This window comes from Sus scrofa, chromosome 6 (assembly GCF_054392235.1).
Source record: "Sus scrofa isolate SSC_HxYL_T2T_F1_AM1 chromosome 6, Sscrofa_HxYL_maternal_Yorkshire_Landrace_v2.0, whole genome shotgun sequence".
Classification (NCBI taxonomy): domain Eukaryota; kingdom Metazoa; phylum Chordata; class Mammalia; order Artiodactyla; family Suidae; genus Sus; species Sus scrofa.
Genome location: NC_139388.1, coordinates 158,943,430 through 158,968,517, shown reverse-complemented (window position 1 = coordinate 158,968,517; position 25,088 = coordinate 158,943,430). Strand labels below are relative to the sequence as shown.

The following is a 25,088-nucleotide window of genomic DNA, read 5'->3' as shown; positions in this document are numbered from 1 at the left end:
AAATCATCATTTATTCTTCTATGTATTCATCAAATGTGTACTGGGCTCCAACTCTATGGCAGACCCTATTCTAGATGCTGGAGATACAGCTGTGAACAAGAGATAAAACCCCTGCTTTCACAGAGCTCACTTTCCAGTGGAATGAGATGGAACAGCAATACGTCAAGGAAGACATGTATAATGTGGGGGCAATGTGTGCTAGGAAGGAATGGTAAAGCAGGGCAGGGTGGCGGTGGTGGTGCTGGGCACTGTTTGAGGTCAGTAGAAGCCTGAGCAAACCAGGTGGAGATTAAGGAAGAAGACTCCCTTCTGGAGAAGAAGGTCTAAGGGCTGTTATTAAGAGGATGCCGAGGGTGAAAGCAGGACTCCATAATCTTTCCACAATGGAATAGGAATCATAATAACCACTTTGGCTTAGTGAGTCTTTCCTCTGCACCATGATCTTGACTAAGAGCTTGTATCCTTAACCCCATGAGGCAGGTGTAAGCATTCTCATTGCACCACTAATGAGACTAAGGCTGTGTATATTGCAGAAAACGCAGAGGTAATGATCCGCAGAGGAAGGGACTCAGGTCCCCCAGTTCTGTCTGATCTCCCATCCCAAGCTTATAATCACCCAGTAGGTGTCACCCAGTCACAAGTCAGGATGCATGGGTTTGTGAAGCCCCAGCAGTGTGATTTGGGGGGAGCATTTATACTTCCCAGTTATCTGCCCTCTATCATCTACCTATCTATCTATCTATCTATCTATCTATCTATCTATCTATCTATCTATCTATGTATGTATCCATCATTTATCTATCCTTCCTTGCTTGTGCCTAATGAAACAATGCTTCATAATGGTTTCATGTAACAATGCTTTATGTGAATCACGAAAGAACATACTACATCAGGACAAAATACCTAGAAGTGCTCCAGGAAAATTGAATTTGGCATTTTTTCAAGTCATTCCCTCTATTTCATGTACTATCAGCCTGGAGGATATCAAAAAGTCCTGTCATGAAGCACAGGACTGCTTGAATCTTAGGCATGGTAAACTACCATCACCACTCACCTGGACCAGGGTCTCCCAATCCCCTCCTCCTCCTCTCTATTAAACGCTGTGTCCACGGGATCCCCTTAAAATGCAAATCAAGCCCCTGTCATTAGTTATCCTCATGCTACCTACTGTAACAAAGTTCACACTTGAGCGGCTTAAGCCTGCAGTAGTTTATTTCATTCACAAAGAAATCCCATCATCGTTGAGCTACATGCCCCTTGGTGAGTCAGGGAGCCTGGCTCCTTCCACCTTGTGGCTCTTGCCATTACCTAGGGTCTCAGAGTTGCTATCTTCTAGGAAGCGGAAATGTTAAAAGAGCCCAGAGAAAGCACACCTGTATCTTCAAAGCCCCAGCCTGGATGTGACATCCATTGCTTCCATCCACATACTTTGTCAAGAAATAACCACGTGCCCACATCTTGAAAACAAGGGGCTGGGACAGAAAAGGCAGTCCCTGTTTAGACAGCTGCCCAGTGGGACAGCGCATAGTATGGACTGAGGACCACATATTTTTGGTGGCTAATTAGCTGTCTCTGTCCCCTCCTGTTTTTGCTCAAGGTCATATGATGAAATTCAAGAATTTTTTTTTTTTTTTTTTTTTTTTGGTCTTTTAGGGCCACATCTGCATATGGAAGTTCCCAGGCTAGGGGTTGAATCAGAGGTGCAGCTGCTGGCCTATGCCACAGCCACACAGGATCTGAGCTGCATCTGTGACCTATGCCTCAGCTTGTGGCAATGCCAGATCCTTAACCCACTGAGCGAGGCTAGGTATCTAACCTGCATCATCATCATAGACACCACGTCAGGTTCTCAGCCCACGGAGCCAGAATGGGATCTCTGAAATTCAAGAATCTTTAATGCAGCCTACTAGGCCTGATGGAAGGTGGCTCCTGACCCACATATCCGGCTTTATCAGGCTGCTCCCCTTGGTCTCAACGCTCCAGTGCCAGCGGCCTCTCTAGGCCTGAAAAACGTCATGCTTGTCAAGGCTCACTGGGCACAATAAACACTCCCTCCTCCTCCTCTCCTCATTCCCAAACCTAACGGGATTTCCTTTCACTCTCTCACTTTTGGCTCTCTCCCCTAACCCTCAGAATAGGCCACTTCCTCCTGTTCTATGCGCTTGTCACCTCTGCCCCCAATGCCTGCTGCTCGGCACACACTCAGGCCATCTCAACACACTTGCAATGACTTGCTCAGTTTCCAAAAGCCCAGCGAGTGTCAAAATGTGTGGATTCAGAGCACCCATCTGCAACCAACTGGTGGCCTTAACCCCTGGCTGGCTTTTTATAACTTTCTTTGCCACCATCTCCTCACTGGAAATATTTGGATAATTACCACACATTCTTCATCGATGCTGGTGTAGATTAAATGAGATCCGGTAGGTAAAATACTTAGTGTAGCCCAAGGTGTATAATAAACCATAACGGGTGGCAGCCATAGTTGTAACTGCTATCAGAGTAAGTTCTGTAACCATTCATCTTATTCCCTATTATATCTCCAGAACTTGCACAGGGCCTGGCCGTGGAGGGTGTCCCATTGGTAACCGTAGAATAAAGTAATGCTTTTTTTGTTGCATATGAAGGGCTCTCTCACAGAAACACCTCTCTGTGGTCTGTTAGTCCTGCATGGGTCCGTGTTCATCTGTGCATGAGCGGGAATTGCAGGATAGCCCAGTGGTGAAGTGCACGGCCCCAGAGGGAGGCTGTGTGGCCCAGCACAGGTGTATCCCAGGAGTCCAACTCAGAGGAACTTTCTTCTCCATCTGACACCTCAGTTTTCCTGACAGCTAGAGATAATAATAGGGCACGCCTGATACAGCTCTGCTGAGGGGAGCACAGTGCCTGACACAGAGGAAACACCCCAGAAAGACAGCTGCTACTTCAAACCATTAGTTGTGAGTTTCTTTTTTTACAACAGAAAATGAGCAAAGGATTCATTTAACATTCATCTAATGCTGTGCCTTATTTCTTTCCCTTGGGTGGATTTTATTTTTTCTTTTCTTTTCAGGGCCATATAGGTGCCATATGGAAGTTCCAGGTTAGGGGTCAAATTGGTCATGCAGCTGCAGGACTATGCCACAGCCATAGCAATGCCAGATCTGAGCCACATCTGTGACCTACACCATGACTCATGGCAACACCAGACCCCTAGCCCACTGAGAGAGGCCAGGGATCAAACCTTCATCTTCATGGATACTAGTCATGTTCGTAACCCACTGAGCCACAGTGGAACCCCTCCTTTGGGTGGATTTAAAGCCATGATATCTGGGACTCGCTGGGTCTAACATTGCTTTGAAAGGAGGTGGCTGAGAGCAGGAAAAAAAGCTCCTGGCCGTCTTCATATTTGAGGTCATGAAATAGCACCCGTCATGGTCCCACTCTCTGACTCCCACACTTTGCCTTCCCACCCAATGGGTGTGGGAGGGAGGCCTGGGGCAGTAATGGAGGAATTACAACGTCTGCTCAAAAGAAGACATTTACCTAATTGCAAAGGAACACATCCTGGCTGCAGACAATAAATGGTGTGTGATGCTTCCATGAAGTGAGATGGATGGAGCTCTCTGCTGCTAACCGGCCCGTAACCAGGGTCATTAATCACACGAGGCACACCCATTGCCAGTAATGGACTTCACCCCAGAAAACTCCAACTCACCGTGCCAACGGGTTAAAGGGAAGGCCTCGCCTGTTATGGAAATTCAGATCTCCCAACAGGATTAACCCTGGGTGTTTGCCACCCCTCATTCCCTGAAAAGCCCTTTTAATTGATTTTCTTTCTTATTCTCTCCAACCTGGTGGAGAGCTTACCTGCCAGCTTCTGCCTAGACCTAGAGACTTGGCCTGAATTGTATGAACTGCATAGAAGCCTCTGGTCCACAAGAAATCCCCCCCTCTTGACAAGAAAAGTAACTAAACCTCAAAGCAGATCCTCAGGGTTTTCGTTTTGTTTTTTTTTTTTTTTTTTTCCCTTGGCCAGCCCCCACATCTTCACTGAGACATCTAGATGGGAAAATGACCTGACAACATCACTTAGAATTTATTGAGGGCTTGCCAGGCATGGTGCTTTATACCCATTTCCTCACCACAATTACCTAAGTAACAATTCTAAGAGGCATTTGGCTTTCTGTTTTTCTTGGTAAAGAGACTAGAGTTCAGAGAGGTTAAGAGATTTGTCCATGAGTGCACAGTGAAAGGCAAAGCTGGTGCCCATCCAAACTGGCATGACAGATAGCAGAGCCTATGCTGTTTCTGAGATGCCCACCTCGAAGTGCCTGAGCACTGTCTTGTCTTTCTTGAACTGACATGTGAACATGTCACGTGTCATAGCTGGAAGCCACAGCTGAGTCCCTGTTTTCCTCTTGACCAGCAATAAAAGAGCAGAATAGCACTGGATGCTTGAGATAATCATGAAAAGTAGACTTTCATTTTAAAAGGCAGTTAAGTTCCACCATACTGATACTCTACAAGCTAGACCCAGTAAATATTGCTTAACTTAATAAGTAGACTCTGGCCCAGCTCCCGTACTTGGAAATGCTCAGGGTGAAGAGGGTTAGACATGGTTTAGCCTGTTTCCTTTTCATGGGAGAACCATGAGATTAGGTCATTTGTAATAAATTCCTCCGCTCTGCAGAGTTTCTGCGGAGACACTATTTACTTAATTTGATTAAGAAGGAAGAAGCCATCCCTTTTGGTGGGCTGTATATTCTCATAAGCTCTGAGTAGTTCTGAACCAGAGGTGGTAGAATTTCATTTGCAGGTCATCCCAGGCCTGTAATAAAAGAGCTGAGGCAACTGAACTGATGTCTTTTGCGCTGGGAGGTCATTTGCAACAGAAAGGGTTTGCTCTCGGCTTTTCTGCTGTCACATTTGGTTGCATGAGGCCACCTGATCTGCACAGGCACATTCTTTGGCCTGGTCTGCAAGGTTCTCCAGGAGCTGGCTCCCGCCTGTCATTCTACTCGAGCTACTGACGCTGTAAAAGGGCCAACAATGATTTGCTGGGGGAGGCTCTCGTATACATTATAGGATATCTGGCAATATCTCTGGCTTCTACTAACTAGATGCCAGTAGTATCACCTCAGTGGCACAAGTAAAACTATCTCCAGACATTGCCAAATGTCACCTGGGAGTAAAACTGCCCTCGGTTGGGAACCACCAGACTGGAGTCTTGGAACCTGTGCTGTTCACTGGGTTATTCTTAGAGGCTGTAACCATGCCTGACACATAGTAGACACTCAGTAACAATCTGCCATTGAATGAACGTGGCCCAGTCTTATGGAGCCCAGTCTTGTGATCCATTCAGCTCCTTTTCACACATCAGCCTCTTCCACATCCATGCCCACGTTTTCTTTCCTACCTCTCTGTTCCACCTAAAATATTTTTCCTCCTCCATCTTAATATATTAGAAACCTATCTTTTTTCAAGATTCCATTCAAACACCATGCCAACCCCTAGCCTGGGAACTTCCATATGCCGTGGGTATGGCCCGGAAACAAACAAACAAAAGCTGAAAAATCCTCCAGGACAGTAGATTCATGGACTCTTACTATATAACAGAAGACAGAATCTCCTCTGAGCTCATGTGAATACCAGGGGTACAAACACTTTGGGCACAGCAGCCCAAGGTGATTCAGAACCAAAAGCCACCTGCCAGACCTGCTTGCTACCCCCATCCCCTCACAGACCACTTTCCTTAGGAGAAGCCTAGATGAGCCCTTGTCTCTTCTGTTTACAAAGTGTAAACAGGAGAAGCTTGTCTCAGTGTGCAGGAAAGATAATTAGAACTAATTTATTATCTTTCCTTGGAACGAGGATGCCAAGTGGAAACTGCTGGAGGTCTGTGCTACAAAGAGAAATGTTTTTGACTATATTTACACATCTGATTTGAGAAGTACATAGAAACCGAATCATAGCTGTAATAACACATTCATGGGGCCCTCAGTAGACATATCTTGGTTGCATGGTATTTTGCAAGGTGCAGCTCAGGCATCATCGTTTCCATGGAGTTTTCCTAGACAAGGTTCTGCACCATTCAAAGCCTCTCTGAGGCCTCTGAGAGAGTAAACAGTGCTTTGGAGTCGGGCAGCATGAATGATTTTGGGAAAGGTACCTCTCCTTTCTTAGCATCTGCCCTCTCCTCTGTAAAATGGGGCAAGAGTATCAACTTTGTAAGTGTGACATGAGATTGAAAAGTAACACTGTATGTAAACAGCAGGTCTAATGATGGATGCATACAGGAGGTGCTCAGTAAATGTTAGCGCCAATGCCTATGTGTATATCTAGATGTTTGCCACAGAAAATTCTGGCGCTGCCTGTGAGTGCGGACACATCTTTATTCTCAATTCCAGGCTTATCACCTGGGGCTGGAAAGAGCTCTGAGTCCAGCATAATGGGAAGAGAACTGGAGTACAGCTGAGAGGCCATCTCGTAGGAGGGAGCAGTGGATGGAAAGACTGTGGCCTTAGGCATCACGCAGACTTGTGTTTGAATCTCAGCACTGGCACTTTCCAACTGCACAACCTTGGGAAATTCACTTAACCCCTCTGAAATCAGTTTTCTCATCAGCAATATGAGCACAAGTCCCAATATCATGTAGCAATTGTGAAAATGAATTTATATCAGGCATAGCAAAATGCACCACATAGAGTGAGAGCAAAATCACTGAGTATGCAGCAGAGCCCAGTCCAAGACTCCTGGGCATTTAGCACATATTCAGCACATGTGGTAAAGGACATGGATGAAGCTCCTGATAATCTGGGGTGTCTGGGGAAAGGAACTAGAACACTGGATGAGGAAACTGAACCATATGAATTTATATCCCAACTTTGCCAACTGAGCCAGTCCCTATCTTCCCAAGCCTCTGTCTTCCCATGGATAAAAAGGTGATTCTGGTGAAGATAAAAGAGTTGATATTGGTGAAAAGGATTTACAAACTGTAAAGTGGTATAACATGACATTTGGCAAGCATTTGGTATAGCACCAGCAAAGAGCAAACCATTCAAATAAATGGCTGACAATACCATTAGCAAGTACTTACAAAGCACCTATTAAGGGCCAGTCATGGGGATTCCCTAATCAACAAGACATGCCCGCCTCCCTGGATGAGCCTCAATATCACCTCCTCCTCCTCACCTTCACTGATGGAGGGATTGGAAAAGTTAGGGTCTGTAGCAGCAATCTAGCTTCTGATAACTGAAATAGCACACATGCAAAATACACATTTGTCTGTATGACACTCTGTGCTTTAAATGCCCTCATCTGCCCTTCATTGTAGGATTTGTTTTGTTTTGTTTTATTATAGCTTTCAATGTTCTGTCTTTTGTCATTTTTCCCTTTTTTGTAGCCAGAGGACCTGTCTCTAGAAATAGTCCATTTCTCAAGCATTCTTCCGATTTCTTGTGTGAAGCATATATGAACAGTTAGTTAGGATGTTGTAGAAAATGAGGAACCATTTCTGAGGGGAGGGCCTGGGGGCTCTTCTGACAGTGAAAGAGCTGAGCATTGATGGGTGAAATTACTGATATCTATTCTGCCTCTTTAATACCCACTGACACCAACCCAGATCCGTAGCCCATGTCACCTCCTCTATTAATGCTGTGACAGGCTACACAGCCTTTGTGGCCCCTGATGAGCCACTCCTCCTGCCTTTAGACCCCTCCTTCATCCCATCCACAGTCCCTGAATCTAGGTTTGTTCTGTGACTTTAACCAAGAGAATATGGTGGAAATGATGCACTCTCTCTGAGCCTCAGCTTTAGAAGTCTAGATGCTTCATGAATGCATTAATCATTTAATTCTCACTATATCCCTCCGAAGTAGATACAATTACCTAAGAGCTAATTATAATTTTCTGGGTGTCAGGTACTCTTTTAAACACTTCAAATGAACTGATTTAATTCTCACATCAGCTTTATCAGGGAAATGATGTCATAGCCATTTGACAGGTGGGAAAACTGAAGCACAGAGAAGTTAAGCATCTTTCCCAAGATCCCACAGCCTAGAAAGCTTTGAACTAGGCCATCTTCTTCTATAACCTACATATTTGTCACTATGTTGAACTTTAGAGAGTTAGATGTCTTGCCCAAAGTCACGCAGAGGCCATGGCAAGGCTGGAATTCAAACAGGGTTTACTGACTCCAACGTCTAGTCCTTCTGGCCTACATACATCTAAAAAACCATTCTAGAAAAAAAAAAAAAAAAAAAAAAGACTATTCTGAATATGCCAGCAACTTCACCTAAACCCAAAGGCAACTGCTACAGAAATAAAACCATATGGCTTATAGCCAGTGGTCATCTTATCAGAATTTTATAGAATTCTTCTCTGGTCTCCTTCCCTCTCACTCTCTCCATCTCTCTCTCTCTCTCTCTCTCTCTCTCTCTCTCTCTGTGTATGTGTAAGATGATATATGGTAGTTAAAGGATTTCTAGATCCCTTCTTTACTCCAGACTCAAGATATAAGTTCACTGTTCATCCCACCAACATCAAAGAGTAGAGATCACAGAACATTCATTCATCAAGTCAATGAGATTTTATCAAATGTCTTCAGGGTTACTGTGCTGGGGCTTGGGTAAATGATGAGCAGAGAGAAAGCAAATTCCACTCACATCTGTACAGAAAGTCCACAGGAGATGTAGCCAGGCTTTGCTGCTTAGGGGCATGACACCTGGAGCAGGTGCCAGACATGCTCTGTGCCTTCACCTCTCATCTGTAAACTGGAGTTATCATGGTATCTGTATCATCATCTACATTCTAAGATTCTTATGATGGTAAAATGTAACAAATGAAATGCTTAGCAGAATGTCAGGGACAGGTGGCAATCATATACTTTCAAAGCTATTATTGTTAATAATAGTTTGATAATAACAACGAATACCACTACTGCTAAGAATAATAGAAGTATAATATCTATCAGGCACTGTGCTAGGTTCTTCAAATGCAGAAAGAAATAAGAGCTGTTTCTCAATTTCAAGGGTCTGCAGTCCTAGACAGGAGAACCCACGTGCGCATGGATAGCTGGCACGTAATCATAGGCACTGGGACTGAAGGGTGTGTCCAGTGTCCCTGGAGCACAGAGGAAGTACAGACCAATTCCTTGCTGTGGGAGTGTAGGGAAGGAGATGCTGGGGTAATTCCTCAGAGGAGGACTAGAATTTGGCTTTGGTGTTTGGAAAGGACTTAGAAAAGGAGAAATGCAAGAAGGGACATGTGAAAAGGAACTTGAGGCAGAGAAAAAAGGCTGAGTTAAAGCACCATGTTGTGATTGTGTTTGGGTAGCTTCCAGCGAGAAAACATTTTCTGGGAAATGGGATCTGGAGTGGGTGACTGTAGAACAGGAAGCAAAAACTGGTAGGAGATAAGTCTGCAAAGGCATCGGAGGTCAGATCATGAAGGATCTTAAATGTGAAGATAAGGAGATGAGCTTTATTATATAAAGAGGCAGGAGAAATTGGTTGGAAATAAAAACTAATATCAATGAATTCATCAATAGATAAAGAGGCATATATGGATATATAGACATAGTTTATAGATATGTATGTGTATATATATATGTATATAGTTATCTCTCACTCTTTATGTCCTTATACCTGCCTACCTATCTTCTGCCTGATTTTTCTTTTTTTGAAAATAGGCACGATGAGAACAGGCTCTGCCTGCTCTTTGTTTACCACTGCAGCCTCAGTACCTAGATAGTAATGTGGAAGGTAGTTTATGATAAAGTCCTGTCGAATGAATAGATGGGCTATAACCACAATATTTAATGCTTGTCAAATGAACAAATGACTTTACAGCTTGGATATGGAGGAAAGTAGGTGTTATCACAAAGCAGGTGATATTTAATCTCGGCACTGTCCACAAGGATGATTTAGCTTTGCAGAAACAGCTCATTCCCAGTAACACATGTTCAGATATCAATGGTCATTGACAAGTATATAGTATGGTGGTGAAGAACATGGATTCTGGGGCCTTGGTTCAAGTCCTTGCCCTGCCATTTAACAGCTAGGAGCCTTAGAACATGTTCTTTAATATTCTGTGTCTCAGTTTCCTCATCTGTAAAATGGGAACAATAAGAATACTTGCTTTATAAGATTAATGTGAAGATATAAGGTGCTTTTACCACAATGCCTGGTGCATAGTAAGCTCTACTGCTACTACCAGTAGTAGTATTATTAAACCTTGAATACAATCAGCAGATCAAATACTCCAGAATCCTATGACACATAAGTAAGCTCTTTCTTCATAATCATAACTGAACAGTCTACATGAGTCTCTTTGACAGTGATCTCTTTGGTACAGATGGAGACCAGACAGCTTTTGGGTCACTTCTGAAAAGATGAGTGAAAGACTACAAACAAAAATAAATGAGGGGAAAAAGAACATATTGAGTGTCAGAGATCAGAAGGGATTGTTGCAAGACATTAATGAACAGAGAGACCTGGAGAAACGATGTCGAAACTTTCTGAGAGAGAGAGTGTGGCAACAATGCCAAAAAGAGAGATGATAAAGGAGGGATGACAGCTCCCTGCAGGTCTGGACCAAGTGTGACACAGAATAAGCAACAAGGCCAGAGGAAAGCAGTGTGTCTTGTTAAGTTCCTTTGAGAGGCTTTAAATCAGCAGTGGCTTCCTGGCAGGGTGAGGCAGGGCTCCAACCATTACAGGTTACCCAGAAGCCACCAGAGAAAAATGGAAAAGCAAAGCCTTGAAGAATGAGTATGATCCCCAATGTGATGTGGTTACCATAGAGACCACTCTCGACGGTAGCTAGGAAGGGCAGCTCCTGTCCTCAGAACAGTTAACAAGCTATTAGACCAAACGTGAAGATGCCAGCAGGTGAGTAGAATGAAGCCGCTCTATCACAGCTGTCTCTTTGCTAAGATCAAACATGGGAAGAAACAGCCATAAATCAGCCTGGCCACTGAGGCCATTGAGTCAAGTTCAAGGGAGCAAGACGGGATTTCTAACCTGTGAGTCAAAGCCCAGGGTCTTAGAGGTAAACAATCAGAAGAGAGATGCTCTAGCTTCCCCAGACTGGCTCAAGGATCCAAGTAAGATTAAAACAAAAGAAAACAATGACAACACCTATGAATATGAAGCCAGTAACTAAAAATTTGGGAAAGATGAGCTAAGAAAAGGATGGGAAGGCAGCAAACAGAGGGAGCTTCCACCACTGTGTTGCCTGACATTTGGTCAGACCTGAAGATAAAGGCTGGCTTTGCAGCAGGCCAGAGCATCTCCTCAGTGTAGGATGGCAGGACAAAGATTTGGAACCAGGACTTTCTCAGGGCTGGCACTTTGGTTCTAGTGGGCTGTGAAAGAAAGCATCCAAAGGAGGTGATACCATAGGCAATTACCTCCTTGATGTCTGATCTCCACTCTAAATGCAGAAAATAATACAGCAGGATGAAACATTCATTGTGTGGTGTGACCTGTCCTGTAGAGGAGCCCAAGGACCCTTGGGTCCACTCTGCCTTCTATGAGGATGTCTATGTGCACAGGTGGTAGCTCAACACCTAAAGTCCTAATGTCTAGTTCTTGACTCCCTGGAGCCTACCTCTGCTTCCCCTCACGCGGGGGCTCTATTTAAAACTTCCTACTTCTGTGTCTTCATACATGTTTTTTCCTTAGCTCCAAATGCTTTACTTCCTTTTCAATTTCTACTTCTCTTTAAATCTCACCTTAAGAGCCATCTCATTCATTCACTCATTAATTCATTTGCTTGCTCATTCAAGCATTCATTCACTCACTCAATGACTCACTTTTTCTTGCTTATTCCATCCCTTACTGATTCATTCATTCACTCACTCATTCTTTCACTTACCCATTCACTCATTCATCCACTCACTCACTCCCTCCCTCTCATTCATTCACTCATTCATTCTTTCACTTACTCATTCACTCACTCATTCCCTCATTCATTCATTCACTCACTCATTCATTCAATCAACAAGTACTTATCTAAGTATTCACCAAGTACATAGGATGCCTCTGATTGCTGCTTCATTGCTTCCACATACCCTGCACTTATATCTAATAAAACATATAACTCTAGGCCAGACTTGTTTATTGATGCTTTGAGCTCATTAGATTTCAGATTCCTTGAGGGCAGATTGGGTCTTGCTCACAGTCTAGCATAGTTTCTAGAATTGAGTGCACAGCAGGTGCTCAATAAATATTTATTAAAGGATGAATAAAAGAATACATGAATGAATTACATTTCCAATTCTCTCCAGCTTGCCATATTCTGAAGGGAATTCTCCAAGCCATCGAGTTGGCCTGGGATGAAATGTTTTTGTGCACATTACTTAATAAAAAGGGCTCTGGGTCAATTGAAAAATTTAAAGTCAATATGAAATTGATCCTCATCAGCACTTTCTCCTCCAAACATATAGACATAAGGACATTTTTGAAACATATGTATTAGTGTTGCATTTTCTGCTCCAGAGACGCAGTGATTGTTGTCACCTCCAAGTCCAGCCCTCATTAATTTACGGGGCGTCCAGCATAATCAGCAACAGGCTTCTTGGCAGCATAAATCAGAGACCAGCCTAGATTTGGGGGAAGTCACTAAACTGCAATCAGAGGAATTCCCTTTAATGTTCTTTCCTCTTAGAAGAAACTATGCACCATTTAATTCAAGCTGCAGATCTTTAGGCTGAATTTCAAGGCCACTCCAGGATCATCAGCCAACAGGTGCTCTTCAGTGGTACAGGGAAAGAGGGTGGAGACACCCCAAACAACACATCCCACAGAACCTTCTCAGGAATTCCCAGCCCAGCTTTGCTCATTTTAGTAGCCACATAAATAGAGATGTGCCTAGGAGGCGGGGGCAGGGGTAGGGGCAGTCAGCAGAGAAAGAAAGCAAAACTTCTTGCTGAAAGGAAACACAATGCAACAAAAGCCAGATGGACTGGGTGTGACAATGCTTGGGCAGAGTTCCTGGCACATAGATGGCCTCCTCATTTGAGGAGCTGGCTGTGACAATCTCTTTGGACCAGCTTCAAATAGAACTGAGGAAATGATTCACAGCCTCTTGCTTAAGCAGCAGGGATGCTGAACCTGCAGTTCAGTTTTCCTACGTTGAAATCCAGTTGAACTTGGGATTTATGCTCTCTTGCCCAGTTGAGAAAATTGTTGTAGGCCCCTTAGTTGACATAAATCCTGACTTTTTTGATGTGCCCTGGTCTCTAGCCCACTGCCCCCTCTGGACTTGACCGTGTTCTAGAGCATGGCTTGCACACACGCTTGGCTCTTCCCTCCTGACCTACTTGGGATACTTCTCTATGAGTCAGACTTGATCCAAAGCCATTCCTCCTTTCACTTTAAACAATTTTTTAATTGATTTGTGTATGTATAAAATTTATGCATATTCATCATCATATCAGATTTAGAAGAAAAAATATAAAGGGGGAAATAAAAGCCCTCCTCACCATATTATGCAGAGAAATTCACTCCTAATATCTTCTTTTTTTCTTTTTAGGGCTGCACCCGCAGCATAAGGAGGTTCCTAGGCTAGGGGTCCGATTGGAGCTACAGCTGCTGGCCTACGCCACAGCCACAGCCACGCCAGATCTGAGCCACGTCTGCAACCTATACCACAGCTCACGGCAATGCTGGATCCTTAACCCCCTGAGCAAGGCTAGGGATCAAACCCACAACCTCATGGTTCCTAGTCGGATTCGTTTCTGTTGCACCACAAATGCATCATCGTCAGCCTAAATGCTTCTTGATACCTTTTTTTAGGTGTCTAGGTCTACATTCCTATGCACATGTTTGCTACAAAATTGGAATGTAAATGGAATCACTTATGTTGTTCATAAAGTTCTAAAGCCTGCCTTCATGTGCACATGCCGTTAAGAATAGCAAACATTTTTTAGAATATGTTTTATTTAATGACTGCATTATTCGAATGTGAAAAACTTGGATGACACATTTTCCTCACTTTGAAAATTTCATTTGTTTCCTTTTGCCAGAACTACAAATAAGGTAGACATAAACTTGTTGGTTCATGTGTCTTTGTAAGTCTAAGGTCAAAGTTATGAAGTCATTTCAGGCTCTTCTGGATGATTTATATTAATTACATTCTCACCAGGGGAATTCCATTCTATACTGGAAGATCATTTTTCCTGGAAGGTCCCCTCAAAGTGGTAGTAAAGGGCAATCTTTCAGATCATCTTGAATTTGTTTGAGTAGGAACTGAGTTTAAGGGAATTTGTCTAAACAAGACTGTGTTTATCTAGGCTGGGAGGGGTTGTGGTTAAGGCAGCTAGCATTACTTATCCTAACTAATCCACAGGGAGTATCTTATTTACTCAATGATTCCCAAACCCCAAAAGCCTCAACTGGTTCTCTGTGCATCCAGCTACGAATCTGCCTTGGACCAGAAGAGTTTTTCACAGAGGCACATGTGATCTGCAGCATCTAACCCAGCGTTTAGCATATAGCAAGGCATACCTGGGTGTGGGTTCATGGGTGCTCATGGAATGAACAAAACCATACAAGAGCTTCATGTTTCCAATGGGCTGACCCTTGAGCAATGTGCACTCTGCCAATGGAAGTGGGTCATCATCTGGTCTCTACCTAAGTTCTTCACCCCCCAGAATAGGCCCATTGAGCTACACAGGGCATCTCTACACTGTCTCCTTTTAAGAAAAGCCTGATGCTGGGGACTGCCCTTCAGAACAGAGTCTGTTGTGCAGAGGAAAGTGGTATTTCCCAATATAGTTGTTTCTCCTCTGCTGATGCTAATTATAGTTTGCTAAATGTAAGCTGGGGAATCATATCACACACCCAAAAAGAGTTCTGGAAATGGGCCCCCACTGTCTTCATAGTAATCTGGAAGCAGAAAGCTCTTCTTCCATTTAAGGCCTTAATCTTTTTTTCCTCCAATACAACACAGACAGATAAATAGAAAGGGCTGCTCATGGACAAGGGGAGTTTGAAATTGCACATCGTCCCAACCTCAGGACCTTTCTTTTGGTCACATGCGCTGATGTAAATCTGGGGTAGGAAGAGGAGGCATGAGGAAGACACCACCTGGTTGGCAGGGAGTTTAATTATACATGTGTGGGGCATTACGGTGGCAGTCTGGCAATACAATTACACAACAAATTATACTGCAAAAGCAAACTCGAGCTTCCTTGGAAGGTCCCCACCCATGGGACCCCCATATTGTCATTTTGCCACACAATCATTCCTTTCATCCATTGTAGCATCACTTGTTCAATTTTTACCTCCCTTAAAATCCATTTTCCCCCTACAAGACATCAGCAAGTCACCTCCTCAGAGCAGCCCTCCCTGATTTTATTCTAGTCATCTCCATGCGAATAGAGTCATCTTTCCTCTCTGTTTTCATAACACATTGCTTTGGTCTCTTCTGTCACGCTACTTGCAGCATCTATGCTTCCAATGTCAAATCTGGAAAACAAGACTTAAGGATTTCTAAGGTCTTTTCAAGGTTTTCTTTTGAAAACTGTATCTTTTGCATTCTTAGGAATAATAAGAAGATGGCTTAAAAATAGTATAATCAAGTGGAAAGATTGTGGCTTTGGCACCAGGACAGAGTTGGAGCATCAGCTGAGTTGCTTCTAGCTGAATGACCTGGGGAGGACTTAGCAGACCTTTGGGCCTCAGTTCTCCCATCTGTAAAATGACAATAGTGCTAATGTTACATCACATGGTGGCAGAGTAGATTCACCTAGGCTGTGCACGTGAAAGCACTTTCAACAAGTAAATAGTGATACATAGTGTTTGTGTTAGCTATTTTAATAAAAAAAACCCTGAGTGGCTCTCTCCCTGCTCTGATTAAACTACCACCACTGCTAGATTAAATATCTTAAATCATAGCATCTCAGATTCTCAGACTCATGCCCAACAATTTCCACTGTCTTTGTCTGTAGAACAAAGATTCATTAAAAACCCACAGGAACCATAATGTTTGTTCACAGTAGGAACAACTTTGGGGACCCTTTTGAGGCAGGAGATAGATAAGGCCCAGGCTGAGCAACTGGAATCTGTGCCCTGTGGACAGATACTTCAAGATAACGATAACGGCAGGAGCAAGGAGGAGCGGAGTCCTACTTGGATAAAAGATAAAGAGACCATATATGTCTCATTCCTGGGGTCAAGGAGACTCCTGAACTACACATGCACAGAAAGGTTCCTCAGGAGTCAGAGCAGGGAGCAGGCACTAAACCATAATACATCCTGTCAACATCCCAAAACCTTGGCGCTAGAGTCCATCTTGGCTAAAAGTTGCATATGCACATAGGGGAGGGCCCTAAGTCAGGCCAAATGAGGGCTCCAGGCCAGACAAAGCAAGACAACAGGTCTGAGGAAGCCTGCAAGGACTGCCCCCATCCAAGTGGTTTAAATCACCCCCAAAGCCAAAGTGCATGCCACTTTCTTGGTCTCTGTCTCTGCCTGTCTGTCTGTCTCTCTCTCATGCTGATCCTGCCCACGATTTCTCTGCATGTATCTTCTTTCCTAACACTTTATTTGCCCCACTACCCTCAGTCTCTTTGCTGAACTTTTTCTCCAGAGAAACAAGGATGGGGGAACCTACATCAAGCGTGGTGGCCACTGTGGTGTAGTGGTTAGGATTCACCTCTCTGACCCCACAGCCACCTGAGAACACTTTCTTGGGTGTCTGCTTTGTTTTGCTGTTTTGTTTTGTTTCTTCTACTTAGGGTCACACCCACAACATATAGTAGTTCTCAGGCTAGGCTAGAGGTCTAATCAGGGCTGTGGCTACTGGCCTACGCCACAGCCACAGCGACTCGGGATCTGAGCCATGTCTGCGACCTACACCACAGCTCACAGCAATGCCAGATCCTTAACCCACTGAGCAAGGCCAGGGATTGAACCCCTTGTCCTCATGGATACTAGGTGGGTTCATCACCACTGAGCCACTCTAGTAGAACTCCTCTACTTTGTGGTAAGCATTTTAGAGGCTTTTGCTACATAAACAAATGAAAGAATTAGAGAGGCTTAGTGTGGGGTCCAGTCCCAGATATGCAACAGAATATTTGTGTGATTTTTGTGAACCTTGCTTCATTTTTTGAATCTTAGTTTGCCGTCTATAAATCAGCTGTGTCAGTGCTATCAAGGATGGTGGTGAAAATGACCATGTGGTAATGCTCTTAGAACACAAAGACATGATGCTTGGCACACAGCAGGCATGCAATGAAAAACATCAGCCCCTTTCTGGCATTCCCACTGTAGCGCAGTGGAAACGAATCTAACTAGGAACCGTGAGGCTGTGAGTTTGATCCCTGGCCTCGTTCAGTGGGCTAAGGATCCGGCGTTGCTATGAGCTGTGGTGTAGGTCGCATACAAGGTTTGTATTCTGCGTTGCTGTGGCTGTGGTGTAGGCTGGCAGCTGTAGCTCTGATTCGAACCCTAGCCTGGGAGCCTCCATGCTGCAGGTGCAGCCCTAAAAAGCAAAAAAAGAAAGGAAAAAAAAAAATCTGTCTCTTTCTCTTACTTTCCTTTCCCTTTGAGCACCAAGATCCCAGAATTCCACAATATAAAACATTCATACACACAGGTGTGGGGTAGATGATGGGTGGTCTCTGGGGGCGTGATGGCAGAGGAAGATTTTACCAGAAACTCCATTCCAGTATCACAGCCAGGCCCCTGCTTGCATCTTTCACCCACTGTGCTCCTCACCACAATATTTTACAGTGAGCATTTTTCTTCACAAAAAAAGAAAGATTATTCTCAATGATGCATGTGATAAATATGCCGGCTTTAAACCTTTTAGAAATATTAAAGGTTTTACAGCTCAATGTTTGACAGACTTGATTAATCCCTTCCGCACAGACATATTCAGGAGGATAGCGGCAGCTGGGTTTTAAAGCTGCAAGAGTGTTCTTTGATAAAGGTAAAGAAAAGGTAAAGAGCTTTTAAAAGGAGAGAGAGAGATTCTTGCGCCGCATGGAAGAGACAAAGCATACGAAGACCCAGAGAGCAGCACACAAGTTGGAAGCTGGGTCTGGGTGGGGGGAGGACAGTGCTTGAGAGGCTTTCTCCTTTGGAGGAGTTTTCAAATGAAAGGCACACATCCTGCCAGACCCCAGGCCCTTCTTCTAAGAGTTGTCTTCCCTGCTGGGTCCCGAAATGGATGATGTGGGATGGGGGTGGGGGGGCAGGACAGACCAAGGGCAGAGGAAACTGCAGAGCAAAGTAAAACCGAATTTACCATCGCCCCTTTTCACAGCCCTGGGCTCTGCCACAGCCTCCCTGCTCGCTCTTTCAGTCTCCAAGGCTATTTCCCAGATCAAGGACCTCTCTAATCCCCAACTGGACTTTGAGCTCCACTCAAGAACAGGACGTGTTTTTTGGCTGTTGCTTCCCCCTCAGCACCGAGACCTTAGCTTTTATATATGATAAGCACCTAATAAACATGCGTTCAATGGGCAAGAGTTGGTGTTTAATCAATCCTTGACAAAATGACCTAATGACAAAAGGGGAGGTAAAAACCTCTACTTCAGAACGATGCTTTAAAAATCACCGACAGATTCCACCTCCTTCTGATCCCTGTTCTGCAAAAGCAGAAAGAGTTTGGAAATTCAACCACTGAGACTTCCAAATAAAGCTTCGTTCAGCAAATATCTACTGAGTGCTACTCCCGCAGTCGCTGAGTTAAGACACAGTTCCTAGTTCAGCCACACGGCCTGGGAAAAGAGATTGTCACCACTGTGGAAGGTGCTAGGATTGAAAGGGTATGGAAAAACATGCAGAACAAAGGAAAGCATGCCAAATCCAACATTTCTGATTGTGGGATATGTTTAAAACAGCCTTGTTGTTCCCATCGTGACTCAGCAGTTAAGGAAACTGACGAGCATCCTTGGGGACGCGGGTTCACTCCCTGGCCTCGCTCAGTGGGATAAGGATCCAGCACTGCCGTTAGCTGTGGTGTAGGTGGCAGATGCAGCTCAAATCTCACGTTGCTATGGCTGTGGCGTAGGCTGGTGGCTACAGCTCTGATTTGACCCCTTGCCTGGGAACCTCCATATGCCATGGGTGTGGCCCTAAAAAGACAAAAAGGTAATAAATAAGTAAATAAGTAAATAAGCCTTAAGAATGAGCAATATACTCATGAGCTGAATGTTGAACAATGCAAAGGGAGATGGGGAAAAGCATCCTTCCCCATAGTATGTACACAGTTCTGATCTATGAACTTCCATTTGAAGTCTAAGTGCAGTGCTTGCTCTGCTAAGCAACCTCCCCCACCCAGTCTCAAAGCGTTAGCACACCCTGCTCCGAGGTTTTCTTTGACACCCAAGTCAATCTCCAACCCCAGCCCCTACTCTATTTTTATAGAAGCATTTTCCCCAACACGAAACACCAACATATTTCCCACAAAATATTATGGGGGCAAAGGTGTAATTCAATTATGTGATTTAATCAATTCAAATGGCTGATGTACCAAGGATCTCAGGACGCCATCCAGCTTTCAACTGAAGGCGAATAATTGTTCCATAATTTCTTAATTCTCCCACAAGACAGTTTAAATTAAAGGATGTCAATTTGCCAAGTCAGACCGCATTGTATTCTTAAATTGGGCCTGAAATAGCCACACGATGAAGGGTAATAAGGCAGAGAGCAGAGCCCAGAGTGCCTGGTGCTGTGCAAAATTGTTTAATACGGTCAGACCTTTTAATCTTCATATCTATTGATGCAGAAAACAGCATATTTCTGTCACTTATGATAAGAAACATTACTTTTTAAATTCCTTGGTGAGGCCTGCAGACCTTCCAGGCAGCCAAGATAGCAGGAATCTCTATTTCTGTGTCTGTGAACATTTCTTTTTTTTCCATAAATTGGTTTTATTCTAATCCATTTAGTCTCCAATCTAAGCCAGAGACAAGTAACCCTGAATGGAACCACACAGGAGGAGAACAAAGGCTTCTTCCTTTTGGTTCTCAGAGTCTGCTGGCTACCAGCTCCTTGAATATGTCAGTGATTAGATGAATAATGAACCAGAGGGTATTAACTAGCGGATAGGCCATTCGTTCCATAAAGGGAGAGAACTGGAATAGCATCTGAGAGAAACAAAATCATGCTCCAAAGTAGCACGTGCGGTTGGGGGTGAGGTGGGGAGTCATTTTAACCATTTTCATGGAAGAGTCAAGCATTTTACTCACGTGTTCCGTCAAGGTGTCCAGGCTGGGTTGGGGTGATGCTGGGGAAAGGGAGGCCTGAGATCTGGACGGAAGCAATTGGCTGATGTTTTCCCAAGACTACCAGGACCACACGTCAGGAACCGTCATGGGAGATGCCAAGGACAGAGCTGCAATGCAAGAAGTCTAGGTCAACTTTGATAGCAAACTGATGAAGGGGGACAGAGTTCAGAGCTGGTGATCACAGGGGCATTTGGAGTGAGTGACTCAGGATGAAGCTTCATCCTAAATGTATGTGGTGTGTGTAGGTGGGCCTGGGCCATGGGGGGTCCATAGGAATCGTGCTGGGCTAAACTAAAGGGACTTTGCCAGTGTCTCTGTGCCTAGGGTTGTGTCAGACTAGGTGGAGGGGACACACGGAGCAGAACGCATTCATCAATCTGTATTTCAAAAATTTGGACTAGGTCACACGTACACAGGCTAAAATCCAAAAGGCACAAATGATACATTTCTTACGTCTGTGAATCTCTCTGTAGGATAAACACCTAGAAGCGGAATTACTGGGTAAAGAAAATATTTATCAATTTTGATAGATACTGTCAAATTACCATCTAAAAAGGCTATACAATTTTACACTCTCTTCAGCAATGTAAGAAAGGACAACCTAGCCAACTCGTCACCGACAGAGCCTGTCACAGTTCTTTATGTGTGGAGACACAAGGTGTAAGGCCTGGAGTTTCCATTGTGGCTGAGTGGTAACGAACCTGACTAGCATCCATGAGGACACAGGTTCGATCCCTGCCTCGCTCGGTGGGTTAAGGATCCCGTGTTGCTGTGGTTGTGGTGTAGGCTGGCAGCTACATCTCCAATTCAATCCCTAGCCTGGAGATTTCCATATGCTGTGGGTGTGGCCCCAAGAAGACAAAAAAAAAAAAAGAGAGAGATAAGGCCAAATAATGAACAATCACAGCCTTTTAAGTAGTTTTTAGTCTTTTTATATAATAATACACTTATTCCTAATAGTCACCCACCAACACAGGTACCATTTCTGCGTCACTAAACAGATAAGGAAGTAAACACAGAGAACATAAGAATCATTTTCTTTTTTTAAAAAAGTTACTGAAGTATAGTTGATTTACCATGTTTATTCCTGCTGTACAGCAAAGTGATTCAGATATATACATATGTATCCTTTTTCATATTCTCGCCAATTATGATTTACTACAGGGCATTGAATATAATTCCACATGCTATACAGTAGGACCTTGTTGTTTAAAGAATCTTGTTTTTGACCACAGCTACGAAGGGTGGAGCTCAGATTCCAGCCCTGCCACCTGGCAGTTCTGCGCAGCTCAAACACTCAACCACTAGCTCTCATTCCAGGAATGGGAATGGGATATTCTCTCTGGTCTGGGTTATAGCTGGTACACACAAAGAGGAAACCTGCGGGTATGTGTGTGTGTGTGTGTGTGTGTGTGTGTGTGTGTCTAGGGAGTCAGGGAGACCAGTTCTTTCCATCCTAACAGAAGAAGACACAGGCTATTAACTGTGAAAATGTTGGGCTACAGTGGTTGATTAGCAGACCCCTAGGAAGAAGACGCTGACATCTTATTCTTACTTTTTCCCAACCCTTTCCATTAGAAAAATTATTCTCTCAATAATCATAATGTGTAGAGAGCTACAAAAATAAAAGTGCGGGATAGTTAAACGAGCATGATACTTTAAGTAACACAGACCTGGGTTCGAGTTCAAGTTCTACCACTCTTTAGCCAGATGACCATAAGTAAGCTATGTAACTTCTCTGAATCTCATTTTCTTTTTCAAATGAAAACAATGAATCTATAATCCCAAGAACATTATTTTATAAGGACTAAAAATCTAAAATATAAACAGTGCCAAACACTCAACAAATATCATTATTTACAAGCAATTTCTAACTACCTATTTGATTTCACTTTCCCCATTTCTCTTTATAGACCCTCTGCTTTCATCAAATTAGTGTATTTATTTACTTTGCTCAAACCTGACGCTATTTTCTAGTCTGCTTGAATTTCTGCATTCTGTTCTCTCTTGTTCTCCTGAAATACTCCCGTCTCCCAGTCTCCTCTATAGCATTTCTACCAGTAAGCCATCCTGGTGTATTTCAAACACCACCAACTCTAGCATGTCTCCTGACAAATGCCCTCTGAGGTAAACTACCCCTAAGTAGTTTAATTCCTAAGTACTATTGCGTTCCTAAGTATTATTGGGCTCCATTACTTTTAAGACATTAATCATCATAATATTAGTAACTTAAAAATGCTCTACTACGAAGTTCCCGTCGTGGCTCAGTCGTTAACGAATCCGACTAGGAACCATGAGGTTGTAGGTTCGATCCCTGGCCTTTCTCAATGGGTTAAGGAACTGGCGTTGCCATGAGCTGTGATGTAGGTTGTAGACTCGGCTCGGATCCTGCATTGCTGTGGCTCTGGCATAGGCTGGAGGCTACAGCTCCAATGGGACCCCTAGCCTGGGAACCTCCATGTGCCATAGGAGCAGCCCTAAAAAAAAAAAAAAAAAGCAAGCTCTGCTATGTACCAGGCACTGCTTTATACACTTTCTATATCTCATTTAATCCTCTCCACAGGTGATAGCCAGGTAGTTATTATCCCCACTTTGACAGTCAGGAACGTCAGTCACAATTGGTATGTCTTATCTGCACAGCTGGACTGAAGGCTCTAGAGGGCAAAGAGCATAACACTTCAACTTGCAGGCTTTGGAGTCAAGGAACTTGGGTTCCTGGTCTTGATCGCGAGCCTATCAGTTGCATGATATTTAGCAAATTACCGAATCTCTCCAGGTGTTGATTTGGATTTGAAAAGGGGATGCTAATAATACCACTTTCAAAGTGTCATTATAAGGCTTAATTGAGTTTGCAGATACAAGAGTTTGAAACAGTGTGTGGCATATGTTGACTGCTTAAATATCAGCCCCTATTATTATTATTTAAATGGCAAAGCTCTTGGTTTACAACAAAAAGCTCCCTTCACAACTTCTCATTCGTTATTCCCTTTGCCTGTACTGCCTTTTCCCACCCACACCCATCATTTCATTGTTGATCTGAAAAAGTACAGGTCTCTGGGAGCCTGCTCTAGCATCTCCTACTCCCTAAACCCTTCCTTGACGGCCCACTCTGCAGAGAGAGAGCGGTCTCCAGCCCACCCTCTATCATCTCACTGTGTGTCCAGCTCCCCTGTACCACTCATCTCACTGTGTGACAATTCATTATTGCCAGCACTGCTAGGAGCTCCCAGAAGATGAGGACAATGACATAGTTAATTTTCATCCCTAATACTTAGCACACTCCTTGCATAACTGGCTGCTCTCTAGGTGTCTATTAAATGAAGGAGAGTTGCCATAGTGGCTCAGTGGGTTAAGAACCCAACTAGTATCCACCAGGATGTGGATTCGATCCCTGGCCTCACTTGGTGGCTTAAGGATTCAGCGTTGCCATAAGCTGTGGTGCAGATTGCAGATGTGACTCTAATCTGGCATTGCTGTGGCTCTGCTGTAGGACAGCGGCTACAGCTCCGCTCCATCTCAACCCCTAGCCTGGGAACCTCCATATGCAGCTGGTGCAGCCCTAAAAAGACAAATACATACATGCATACCTGAATAAGCAAAGGAAAGTTATCAATTCTTAACTCACTATTATATAATTCACTGAAAAGTCATTCAATCTCCCCATCACAGCATAGAAAAGAAATTCTGCTGAGGCTAAATGTTTTATGAAAACAGAAGGTTTTGTAAAGGGACCCATGGTATCGTCACTCTCCACACTGCCAAGCTATTGATGTTTTAGTGGTAGACACACAAAGTGATAGATTCACCAGCAAATTCACAAGACATTAACAGACACGCTGTTCGGCTGCTCAGACATAAGCAGAGCATTATGGAAGGGAAATAATAATTAACTCATAAGGAGAGGGGCAAGTAAACATTCTATTAAAAAGGAAAAAAATATCCCAAATGAATATAATCTCTTTCCATTACATTATGAGCATTAAAATTAATGGTGTTGGTTTTTCCGTGGTTTGGAGAGTCATTGTATTTAACAAGCCGAAGTTAACTTCACAGCAGAAAAAAAAAAAAAAAATAAATTAAATGTGCCGGTGTCTCGGGAAACTTCATTTTCTGAGTGAATAGCCAAGTTGATGCACATCACCAGAATGGCTGACAATCAGTTTTCCATACTGGTGTGTTCTAAATGGGAAAGGAAACCAACTCTTCATTTAAATTATATTGCAAATCACTTCTTGCCTGCGGAATGGCAGTCAGCTGCAGTAGGTGGCTTTCACGTAGGGCCCGCAATACAACGCTGGCTGATTAATGCTAATTTCAAATGTTTCCTCTTGAGGGGGATGGGCAGGCTATCTTGGTGCACGTGATGCTGAGGAAATTTTATGGTGGGTGACTGACTCAAAGGCCGACAGCACATTTGCCATCAGATAAAAATGCACATTCACAAACATACCGAGACAAGTCAATTATTCCCTGATTCACTATTCCCTGGGTCCCTTTGCGCAAAGAAAACTATTTATACCCCCATCAGATGGATACACAGAATCATGGTAAACAAGCCCCCGATTCCACTTTCCTATATTATATTTCCCAGGGCACCTTCCACTGTGGAAGTCATTAGTTTTGGTCTTTTTGTTCCCGATTTATCAAAACAGACATTTTGCTAGTGAGCTCAGTTTTACTCCCAGATGCAGAACAGTTAGGAGACACAATTTTTGACCAACTGAAAGAAAGAAACAAAACATGCTTTGTAATCTTTTTGGTGAGGGCAGCTGAAAATGTGTACTTCTCTCCCTTGCTGACCGGTATGTAGATAAATACTAAAATCAGTGCTGGGAAGATGACAACTTTTCTCTGCTTCCCCAGC

General features: G+C 43.7%; 1 protein-coding gene across 20 annotated transcripts in view; it reads right to left on the bottom strand.

Annotated features, from left to right (window-relative positions):
* The window catches only part of DAB1 (DAB adaptor protein 1), a 1,225,890-nt gene that overhangs the window by 839,377 nt on the left and 361,425 nt on the right, over nt 1-25,088 (bottom strand). For all 20 annotated transcript variants that reach the window (XM_021093137.2, XM_084957877.1, XM_084957886.1 and 17 more), the window contains one exon: nt 20,186-20,331. The gene's annotated coding sequence lies outside the window, so the exon portion shown is untranslated. The remainder of the gene's footprint in view (nt 1-20,185; nt 20,332-25,088) is intronic.